Raw genomic sequence first — 10,749 nt, forward strand, 5'->3', positions numbered from 1 at the left:
TGTTTTTCCTGTGTTGGTGTGGGTAGTTGTTTTCCGTTTTGTAAGTTACCTGACGGAACTGTTGGCTGTCGTTTTGTTGTTTTGTTTAAGTGTTTTCATTAAAGTAAAGTATGAGCACTCTACACGCTGCATCTTGGTCCCCTTTATACGACCCTCATTACAGCAGTTGTAAATGAGAACTTGTTCTCAACAGGCCTACCTGGTTAAATAAAGGTGAAATAAAAATTAAAAAATTAAAAAGCGCAAACCAGATGGGATGGCGTATCGCTGCAGAGTGCTGTGATCGCCATGCTGGTTAAGTGTGCCTTGAATTCTAACTAAATCACTGACAATATCTCCAGCAAAGTGTAGCGGGTTTCTTATGCACCACAGGAGAACCAAGAAATGAAGAGCGACACCACGGCTGTCTTTTAGGCTTTTATGTTGATCTGCAATAGTATTATGAAAAGACAGGACAGGAACACATCAGTCTCCAATGCACCACCTGACAAGTTGTTCTTTCTCTCTCAGTGTTTTCTCAGACTCTCACAATCACACTCATACATAAAGCCATAATGTATAGTATAAAATAACCAGTCCTTAATACAAAGAATGTATAATCTTAATTCTTAGACAATAGAACCATACCTGCAATAGTATTATGAAAAGACAGGACAGGAACACATCAGTCTCCAATGCACCACCTGACAAGTTGTTCTACACAGGAGCATGAAGAAAGGTAAAACACATATCCTGTCTCACATCCCCAATACATTGCTAGGTGCTTTCAGTGTTGATAGTAGCAAAATACAACAACTCATGTACAAAACCACTGCAACACAAACAAGTTACAACGTAAAATCGCCTTAGAGGGCAAAAACTACATCCCCCATAATGCAACACCATCACTAGTCGGCAGCTCAGCTAGCCGTCTGCATCACAGAAAGAAAGTCATGCTAGCTAGCAACACTTTTAGCACTCTGTAACTATATTAATAACAACAATAAAACTCTGAAAGTTACGTGTTTCGATAGTCTCACATCCCCTTATAACAATATCTACAGCATTAACCTTGGGACATTTATTTATTTCACGTTACGGACTTCTACAAAGGAGTAATCTGCAACCCGTACCTTTCTCTCTCAGTGTTTTCTCAGACTGAGGAGAGCGGGATCTATGGGTAGTACCAGGGTGTTAGTAGGTGACGTAAGCACCCAGATAAAATAAAATACATTTAATGAAACAAAACCTGAAGATGTTAACATCATTCAGCTACTGTAGCTGCCTACCTAACATCAACAGGCATCACCAGTAGCGCAACAATTAAAATTAGAAACCAAAAGTAAAGTTCCTGGCGATCTGACTCCCCCCTTCTGTCTGAACTTGGAATATTCCTGTTCGCGGGCTTTTGGCCACTGACCCTCAACCTGATTGTTCTGTTCTGCGTTGTGTTCTATTCTAATAATTTGAAGTTTGCTGGAATAACCATTTTAACTCTACTACACTCACCCCTTCTTGATTTCAGCAAACTTTAAGACATAAGGTAAGACTTCTTCCTCCACGGGGGTAACCTTGACCAAGAGTCGTCCAGAAGGACAGCAAAGAGACTTTGCCAGGTAGAAATATGCCCATATACATACAACCTATGACCCCCTAATAAAGTATTTCTCATTTCCTTAATCTATCCTCTGGCTTCTGTGTCACTGGGGTACTATCACTTCAACAAAAGTTGATAAGGCTTGAATCAGGGTGGCTAGATGCTCTCTTTTGTCCGGCTCAGCAATCATTTGACTCATTGACTCTAAAAGTCTTCTGACAGGCTTCACAACTCTTCCAGTTCGAGTTCTCAAAGTGCCTTCACTTGGTCTCAGGACTGTATCAGTGAGCTCAGATGTCTGGCTGTTTCTGCGCTCTACCTCTCTCTGGTTACTCATTCTCTTCTTAGTAGATCTTATGCATACAGAGCCGCTGACTGATGAACTTCTACTGCTGATGCCATCTAGACTGCTCACTGACGTTGCTTCTCTACTTGTGTCATCTTCAGAAGGATCACTTGAATCATCACCAGGCATCATTGAGGAGCTTCCTGTGCTTGATTTAGCTGCTTGTCCTGAGATCATGTCCTTCGCTGGGCATTGAGGAGCAGCTTCTCTCATGTTCACGCCATCTTCCGGTCCCGAAGATTTTTGACCTTCAGCTTCCGTGGGCCCCTCAGGGTTCTGGCCCTCGAGAATCCAGACAGCAGTCCTTCGATCCTCTGAATCCTCATCCACATCGAATACCGGTCTTTCGTCACCGCTGTCTGCGTTTATGTCCTCCTCTGAAGCAGTAGAGGCTACTGTGGACATCTCGTCTGTCTGTCCCACCGGCAGGAAGTTCACTGGCAGTATGAAGTTTCGATGAACTACTTTACTCTTCTTGGTAGTAGGATCTTCGACTCTGTAGATGTGCACAGACGGGTCTTTCCATGTGATCACATAGACCGTTGAATCCCACAAGTCGGCAAGTTTACCTTTTCCTCTTTCCTTTCGGTTTGCCAAGAGAACTCGGTCCCCAATCTCCAGGGCAGTACCCTTCACTCTCTTGTTATACTGCCTTGCTTGCTTTTTCTGAGCTTCAGTGGTGTTGGCCTGAGCGATCCTGACAGCCTCTCGCAGGTCCTTTTGGAACGAGTCAACATACTCGTCATGAGTCAACACGTCTTCGTTTTTCAGGGTACTTCCAAACATGATGTCCACTGGCAGCCGTGGAATTCGGCCGAACATTAGGAAGAACGGTGCGAATCCTGTCGTTTCGTGTGTGGTACAGTTGTACGAGAAGGTGAGCGTCTGTATCATCTGGGGCCATCTTTCTTTTGCTCTCGCTGGCAATGACCGGACCATGTTTCCATCTGACCGTTGCCCATAGGATGATATGGAGTGGTATGGGACTTTTTGACTCCTGAGACTTGTAGCAATTCTGCGATTAAGTGACTCTCAAAGTTTGCTCCTTTGTCAGAGTGTATCCGCTGGGGAAACCCATAGACACAGAAGAACTGGTTCCATAACTTCTGGGCAACCACCTTTGCTGTCTGGTTCGGGCAAGGAAACGCATGTGCCAGCTTCGTAAAATGATCTGTGATGACGAGTACATCAACGCTCTCTCCATCCCTTCCTTCTGCTGACCAGAAGTCTATGCACACCAGTTCCAACGCTGTGCTGGTCTGAATAGATTCCAACGGTGCCCTAGCCTCTGGCTCCATTGTCTTGCCAACCACACAGCGCTTACAGTAGGAGACATACTTCTTCACTTCCCCTTCCATTCCAGTCCAGAAGAACCTTTGACGTACCAAATGGAGTGTTCTAGTCTGGCCTTGGTGGCCGGCTTCATCATGGGTTCCCCTCAGAACGATGGCTTTAAGGGAGTCTGGCACCACCAGCTGGTACCTCTTCTTGACAACTCTGTCCTTAGATCTTCGGTAGAGGATCTCATCCTTGATTTCGAGTTTATCCCAATGCCTCAGCATTCTCAACACTTGGGCAGTCTCATGAGCCCTCTCTCTCCGCGAAGGTCTCCTCCTCCTCTCAACAAAGTACGCCACTCGGGCCAGCACCTGATCCGCCTTCTGTTTTCTCCGTATCACATCAGGAGAAAGGACTGGAAGAGTAGCCACTCCCCCTTCATGCTGAGGGATGCTGGCAGAATACTGGGCTAATTGGAATGTGCGCACTGGCACACTCGCATCCCACTCCAGACAGGACTCCAAAACTGCTTTCACCCCTTCAGAAGAGACTTGAGCCAGGATCTCACCACCTTGGATATTGACTGACAGTTTGAATGCGTCCTGGATGGACTCTGAAGTCACATACTCTGGGAACTCACTTGCCTTCCTAGCTCCAACGAATGGCTGTCGACTAAGCAGGTCTGCTGGGACATTCTGGGGCCCGGGGATGTACTTCAAGTCAAAGTCGAAGGGGGCCAGTTTAGAGACCCACCGCTGCTCACAGGCATCTAGCTTTGGTTTCGTCATTATATATGTCAGGGGGTTGTTATCTGTTAGGACTGTGAATCTATTCCCCTTCAGCCAATGGGTGAACTTATCACACACAGCCCACTTAAGAGCGAAGAACTCTAATCTGTGTGCTGGGTAACGGGACTGGGACCTCGACAGAGTCTTGTTTGCAAAAGCTACTGGTCTGGGCCTACTCTCACCCTCAAATGTCTGGCTAAGTACTGCACCTAAGCCATCCATTGATGCATCTGTTGATAGGAGAAATGGTCTGTTAAAGTCTGGGTGAGCCAGCACGGCTTTTTGGGAGACAGCAGCTTTTAGCTTCTCCAGCGCCTCCCCACATTCAGAAGTCCAGTCTTCAGGTTTCAGACGTTTATGGGCCATGCCATGAGGTTTTCCTTTTTCTCCTTTCCGCTTACTTTTCTGTCCTGCAATCAGACGAAACAGTGGTTTGGCTAAACCTGAGAAACTCGCAATGAAGTGGGAATAATAGTTTGCCATACCAAGAAATGATCTGACCTTGGTGGGTGAAGGTGTTTTCCCATCATTTTCCATCAGGTCAGCTGCTGTGATGTCGTTGATTGCAGACACTTTTCCTGGGTCGGTTGCAATGCCCTCTGCCGTGACGATATGGCCTAAAAACTTGACAGATTTTCTGAGGAGGTAACATTTTTTTTGCGCTAGCTTCAGGTTGTGTTCCTTAAGGCGGGAGAACACCATTTCGAGACGGTCCAGGGCTTCCTGCTCAGTCTTCCCGAAAACCAGGAGATCATCCAAGTAGCACACGAGGGACAAGTAGTTCTGGTCGCCGAAGATCGAGGTCATCATTCTGGCGAATGTTGCTGGGCTGTTACATAACCCCTGAGCCATTCTGTTGTACTCAAATAAACCCGTGGGTGTTGTGCACGCTGTGTACTTGCGGTCATCTTCATGTATGGGGATGTTGTAGAATCCCGAAGTCAAATCCATAGTACTGAAGAAGCAGTTCCCCCCCAAAGCAGCGAGAGCATCGGCTTGATGGGGCAATGGGTATGCATCTTTCTCTGTCCTCTGGTTCAACCATCTGAAATCAGTGCAAATTCTCAACTCTCCTGACGGCTTCCAAACCAGGACAAGGGGGGAGGCCCACTCACTACTGGACTTTCGGATGATGCCCCGCTCCTCCATTTCCTCCAGCGTCTGTCTCAGTTTCTGGTAGTCGGATGGAGAGACCCTCCTGTACGGCAGCCGGAAAGGCTTTTCATCTTTGAGTCGGATACGGTGGATGACGTTCTTCGCTTCTCCACAGTCAAGTCGGTCCCTGGAGAAGATGCCTTCATACTGAGCAATAAGGTCCACTAGTTTTCCTTTCCACATGTCAGACACTTCACAGGACTCTATGTCAACTTCTTTTAAGCCCAACTCTTCCAACTTTTGTAGATACTCTTTCTTTGCCCTTTTTCCACCAAATGAACATCCTTCCCCAGCTTGGGTGACATTCTGAAGGGCAGACTGGACCTTACTGGGGTTCTCAGCATGGCTGGCATAGAGCTCTAGGTCTTCTAGGGCTAGGCATGGGTGCACATCGGCCAACTTGGTGTTACGGCGGAGAATAATAGGGTGGTCCAACATGTTGATCACTTTCATGGGGACCCACTTGTCACCCCTCAAAGGACATACAGTGCGTCCTACTAGGACATTTCTTGGTGCAGATCGTGCTGTAGTGGCCTCTATGACTACAGTACTACCGACTGATAGCGGTACCTTTTCTTTCAGTTTTCCCCAGACCAAATGTTCATGTTGAGGCATGAGAGTCACACTCTGCTTGAGCATTACAGTTCCCACTTTGTCTGGTATTTTGTCACCGTGCCAACGGTTCACGTTGGCTAGCATGCTGAGTAAAAGTCCATGTGAATCTCCTTTGGCAGGTTTGGAGAGGCTGTCCCAATACCACTTTGTTTTCTTAACCTGTTGCATTATGTGTTTTATGGCGTTCGATCCAACTATCATGTCATCTGTCTGTCCAGGTACAACTAAAACAGACACTGCCATCTTGCAATCTAAAAGATCCATGTTCAAGTCATATTCATACTTAGGCTGTGCCTGGTTGCCCCCACAGCCTACAAGAACTACTTGAGTTGGCTTTCTAGACTCTGGTTTTATCACATTACATCTCAGAAGTGTGTCTTCAGCTGACTCACTTAACGTGCAGGTCATAGACCCGCTATCTATCAGAGCTTGAAGTTCTACAATTTCTTGCACCATTACTGGAACATAGAAAAGACTGTCATTACTCTCTATTTTTGGATAAATCACCTCAGTTTTCATTGTGTTTCCAGTCCTTATATCTGTAGTGTTCTGTGGAGGTGTAACATGTTCGCCCACACCGCCCCCCTCTTGGCGTGAGCATGTTAGTTTAAAACCTCTTGGGGCTAGGTGGGACGCTAGCGTGCCACCCGTGGTGCACTCCATCAACAGCAGGTGCATTTCAAGAGCGGCAAATTTGAATCCAAATAAATGTCAAAATTCAAATTTTTCAAAAATACAACTATTTTACACCATTTGAAAGATAAACATCTCCTTAATCTAACCACGTTTTACGATTTCAAAAAGGTTTTACGGCGAAAGCATAAATTTAGAGTATGTTAGGACAGTACATTTACAAGAGTTGTGTGTAATGTTTTGTCAAGTCAAAGACAGGGTCACCAAAACCATAAAACCAGCTAAAATGATGCACTAACCTTTTACAATCTCCATCAGATGACACTCCTAGGACATTATGTTAGACAATGCATGCATTTTTAGTTCTATCAAGTTCATATTTATATCCAAAAACAGCGTTTTACTATGGCATTGATGTTGAGGAAATCGTTTCCCTCCAATAACCGGCAGTCAAGTCAGCGTCACAAATTAAATAATTAAAATTAGAAAACATTGGTAAAATATTATATTGTCATTTAAAGAATTATAGATTTACATCTCTTGAACGCAATCAACTTGCCAGATTTAAAAATAACCTTACTGGGAAATCACACTTTGCAATAATCTGAGCACTGCGCCCAGAAAAATACGCGTTGCGATACAGACTAGACGTCATGTTGGGGAGATCTAAAATCGAAAATACTATGTAAATAATCCATTACCTTTGATTCTCTTCATCAGATGTCACTTCCAGGTATCACAGGTCCATAACGAATGTAGTTTTGTTCAAAAAAGCTCATCATTTATGTCCAAAAATCTCCGTCGCGTTAGCACATGATGTAAGCCAGCCGGACTTCTCGTCATGAACGAGGGGAAAAAATATATTTCCGTTCGTTCAAACATGTCAAACGTTGTATAGCATAAATCATTAGGGCCTTTTTTAACCAGAACATGAATAATATTCAAGGTGGACGAATGCATACTCTTTTATAACGTATTGGAACGAGGGTACCCAACATGAACTCGCGCGCCAGGTGTCTAATGGGACATCATCGTTCCATGGCTCTTGTTCGGTCAGATCTCCCTCCAGAAGACTCAAAACACTTTGTAAAGGCTGGTGACATCTAGTGGAAGCAATAGGAAGTGCCAAAATATTCCTAAGCCCCTGTGTTTTTCAATGGGATAGGTTTAAAGTCAATACAACACATCAGGTATCCACTTCCTGTCAGAAAATGTCTCAGGGTTTTGCCTGCCAAATGAGTTCTGTTATACTCACAGACACCATTCAAACAGTTTTAGAAACTTTAGAGTGTTTTCTATCCATATATAATAAGTTTATGCATATTCTAGTTACTGGGTAGGATTAGTAACCAGATTAAATCGGGTACATTTTTTTTATCCAGACGTGCAAATGCTGCCCCCTAGACCCAACAGGTTAAAGCGGGGCTAGGGGGAGCCTCGGCGGTTGCCTCTCCAACTTGTTTTCTTGCTGGACATTCAAAGCCTCTGTGGCCTGTCCTGTGACACTTGCAAACCCCTCCTTAAAGCAGTGCGACTGAGTTGAATGGTCTGAGGCCTTACAAATTCTACAGGGACCAGCAGCAGTATTAGTTTGTGGCGTTCTGGCTGAAGTTCTCCTTTGATTTTGTTCCTGGGTTGACAGGAGCTTTTCCAAGAGAGAAATCACTTTGTTCAATGGAGCCTGATCGCTGTTAGTGGGTGTGGCTGAATTATTTTGACCGACTGCTTGTTGTTGAGTCATACACCAAGCGTCGGGGGTCATCACAACTTCTACCTTGGCAGTACTTTGCGCCGTGTGTCTGGCTGATTGGTTGTCTCGGTGATGGCTGTCAATCATTGCCTGCAAATCTCCAACGGTCCAATTTTCAATAGGCCTGCACCTAAGAGCGGCATATAGTGCCGGATCAGGGCAGTGCTTAACAAACATCATGGTCACCTCGTGACCTGGATCATCCACTCTTTTTCCCTGTCTTTGCAAGCACTCATTGGCAAGGTCAATTGCTTTGTTCAGTCTAACCCAATAATCCAAGCAGCTCTCTGACTGTCTTGGTAAGGTTTCATAGAAGTATCCTAATGGGATTGTTGATGAGATTGCCTCTCCAAAGTGCTGCCTCAAGATATTGTATATGGCTTCAGGATCTCTGCTTATGTTAAAAGAGGGTTTCCACGGAGCCCAATTCTGACTATGTCTTTAGCCCGCCCCATTAGTCTGTCCTGTATTTCTTGCCCCTGTTCTGATATACTGCATCCCTTCTTTTTCAAGTAAGCTTGCATAAGTTCTTGCCATTCAGTCACTGTGCACCGGTCTGTGCTATCACCCCGGAAGTGGGGTGGTTCTCTGACGTCTGACTTCAGAATTAGGTTGACCTTTGACCAATCAGGTATTTCTACTATTGGTTGGGGAGGGGAAGTGCTTGGACCAGCCCCTGCTAGACTAGCGGCAACTTGATTACCTATTTCACTGCCCAGTTGTTTGACTAACTCTGCTAGGGCTTGCAATTGGGTTCGGTTCTCATTTTCACCCCCTATGGCCTTCTGGGACTCTTCACTGTCATCGTTGCCTGGTTGGCTACTGCTAACATGCTCTGGTTGGCTACTACTGACACTTGGCACTCTAGTGTCGACTGCTGGGTATCTAAGAGGACTGGCTCTAGCACTATGTTCCCCCATACTGGCCAACTGAGCCCCCCGCCCCACCCCAGTGGCCATACCTTGTGAACCTCTCACAGTAACACCAACCGGAGTAACATGTACATTGTTATCACCAACACCTGATATGTCTTCTCTCTCCTGTTCTGTAATCTCACACAACTGAGGCATATGCAACATATTGTCCAAAGTTCACCTTGCCCTCAAATGTTTTAAACGTGTGATGTCGATCCAGTTCTGTTTAGGGGTCCCCCGGCGATCTGCTGCAGCTGATCTGTTGATCCGGGTCACGGCACCAATCTGTAGCGGGTTTCTTATGCACCACAGGAGAACCAAGAAATGAAGAGCGACACCACGGCTGTCTTTTAGGCTTTTATGTTGATCTGCAATAGTATTATGAAAAGACAGGACAGGAACACATCAGTCTCCAATGCACCACCTGACAAGTTGTTCTTTCTCTCTCAGTGTTTTCTCAGACTCTCACAATCACACTCATACATAAAGCCATAATGTATAGTATAAAATAACCAGTCCTTAATACAAAGAATGTATAATCTTAATTCTTAGACAATAGAACCATACCTGCAATAGTATTATGAAAAGACAGGACAGGAACACATCAGTCTCCAATGCACCACCTGACAAGTTGTTCTACACAGGAGCATGAAGAAAGGTAAAACACATAACCTGTCTCACATCCCCAATACATTGCTAGGTGCTTTCAGTGTTGATAGTAGCAAAATACAACAACTCATGTACAAAACCACTGCAACACAAACAAGTTACAACGTAAAATCGCCTTAGAGGGCAAAAACTACATCCCCCATAATGCAACACCATCACTAGTCGGCAGCTCAGCTAGCCGTCTGCATCACAGAAAGAAAGTCATGCTAGCTAGCAACACTTTTAGCACTCTGTAACTATATTAATAACAACAATAAAACTCTGAAAGTTACGTGTTTCGATAGTCTCACATCCCCTTATAACAATATCTACAGCATTAACCTTGGGACGTTTATTTATTTCACGTTACGGACTTCTACAAAGGAGTAATCTGCAACCCGTACCTTTCTCTCTCAGTGTTTTCTCAGACTGAGGAGAGCGGGATCTATGGGTAGTACCAGGGTGTTAGTAGGTGACGTAAGCACCCAGATAAAATAAAATACATTTAATGAAACAAAACCTGAAGATGTTAACATCATTCAGCTACTGTAGCTGCCTACCTAACATCAACAGGCATCACCAGTAGCGCAACAATTAAAATTAGAAACCAAAAGTAAAGTTCCTGGCGATCTGACTCCCCCCTTCTGTCTGAACTTGGAATATTCCTGTTCGCGGGCTTTTGGCCACTGACCCTCAACCTGATTGTTCTGTTCTGCGTTGTGTTCTATTCTAATAATTTGAAGTTTGCTGGAATAACCATTTTAACTCTACTACAAAAGCACCCCCACACCATCACACCTCCTCCTCCATGCTTCACGTGGGAACCCCACATGCGGAGATCATCCCTTCACCTACTCTGCGTCTCACAAAGACACGGCGGTTGGAACCAAAAATCTCACATTTGGACTCATCAGACCAAAGGACAGATTTTTACCGATCTAATGTCCATTGCTCATGTTTCTTGGCCCAAGCAAGTCTCTTCTTCTTATTGGTGTCCTTTAGTAGTGATTTCTTTGCAGCAATTCGACCATGAAGGCCGGATTCAC

General features: G+C 45.0%; 1 long non-coding RNA gene across 1 annotated transcript; it reads right to left on the reverse strand.

Annotated features, from left to right (window-relative positions):
- Nucleotides 1-404: 404 nt before the first annotated feature.
- Nucleotides 405-10,386, reverse strand: LOC145858025 (uncharacterized). Its single transcript, XR_014378782.1, has 2 exons — nucleotides 9,237-10,386; nucleotides 405-696 (listed from the first exon to the last, which is right to left on the reverse strand). It is a non-coding gene; the product is annotated as an uncharacterized LOC145858025 (long non-coding RNA).
- Between the last annotated feature and the right edge of the window lie 363 nt (nucleotides 10,387-10,749).

The sequence above is a fragment of the Salmo salar genome, chromosome 01, assembly GCF_965601325.2.
Source record: "Salmo salar chromosome 01, fSalSal1, whole genome shotgun sequence".
In the NCBI taxonomy this organism is placed as follows: Eukaryota; Metazoa; Chordata; class Actinopteri; order Salmoniformes; family Salmonidae; genus Salmo; species Salmo salar.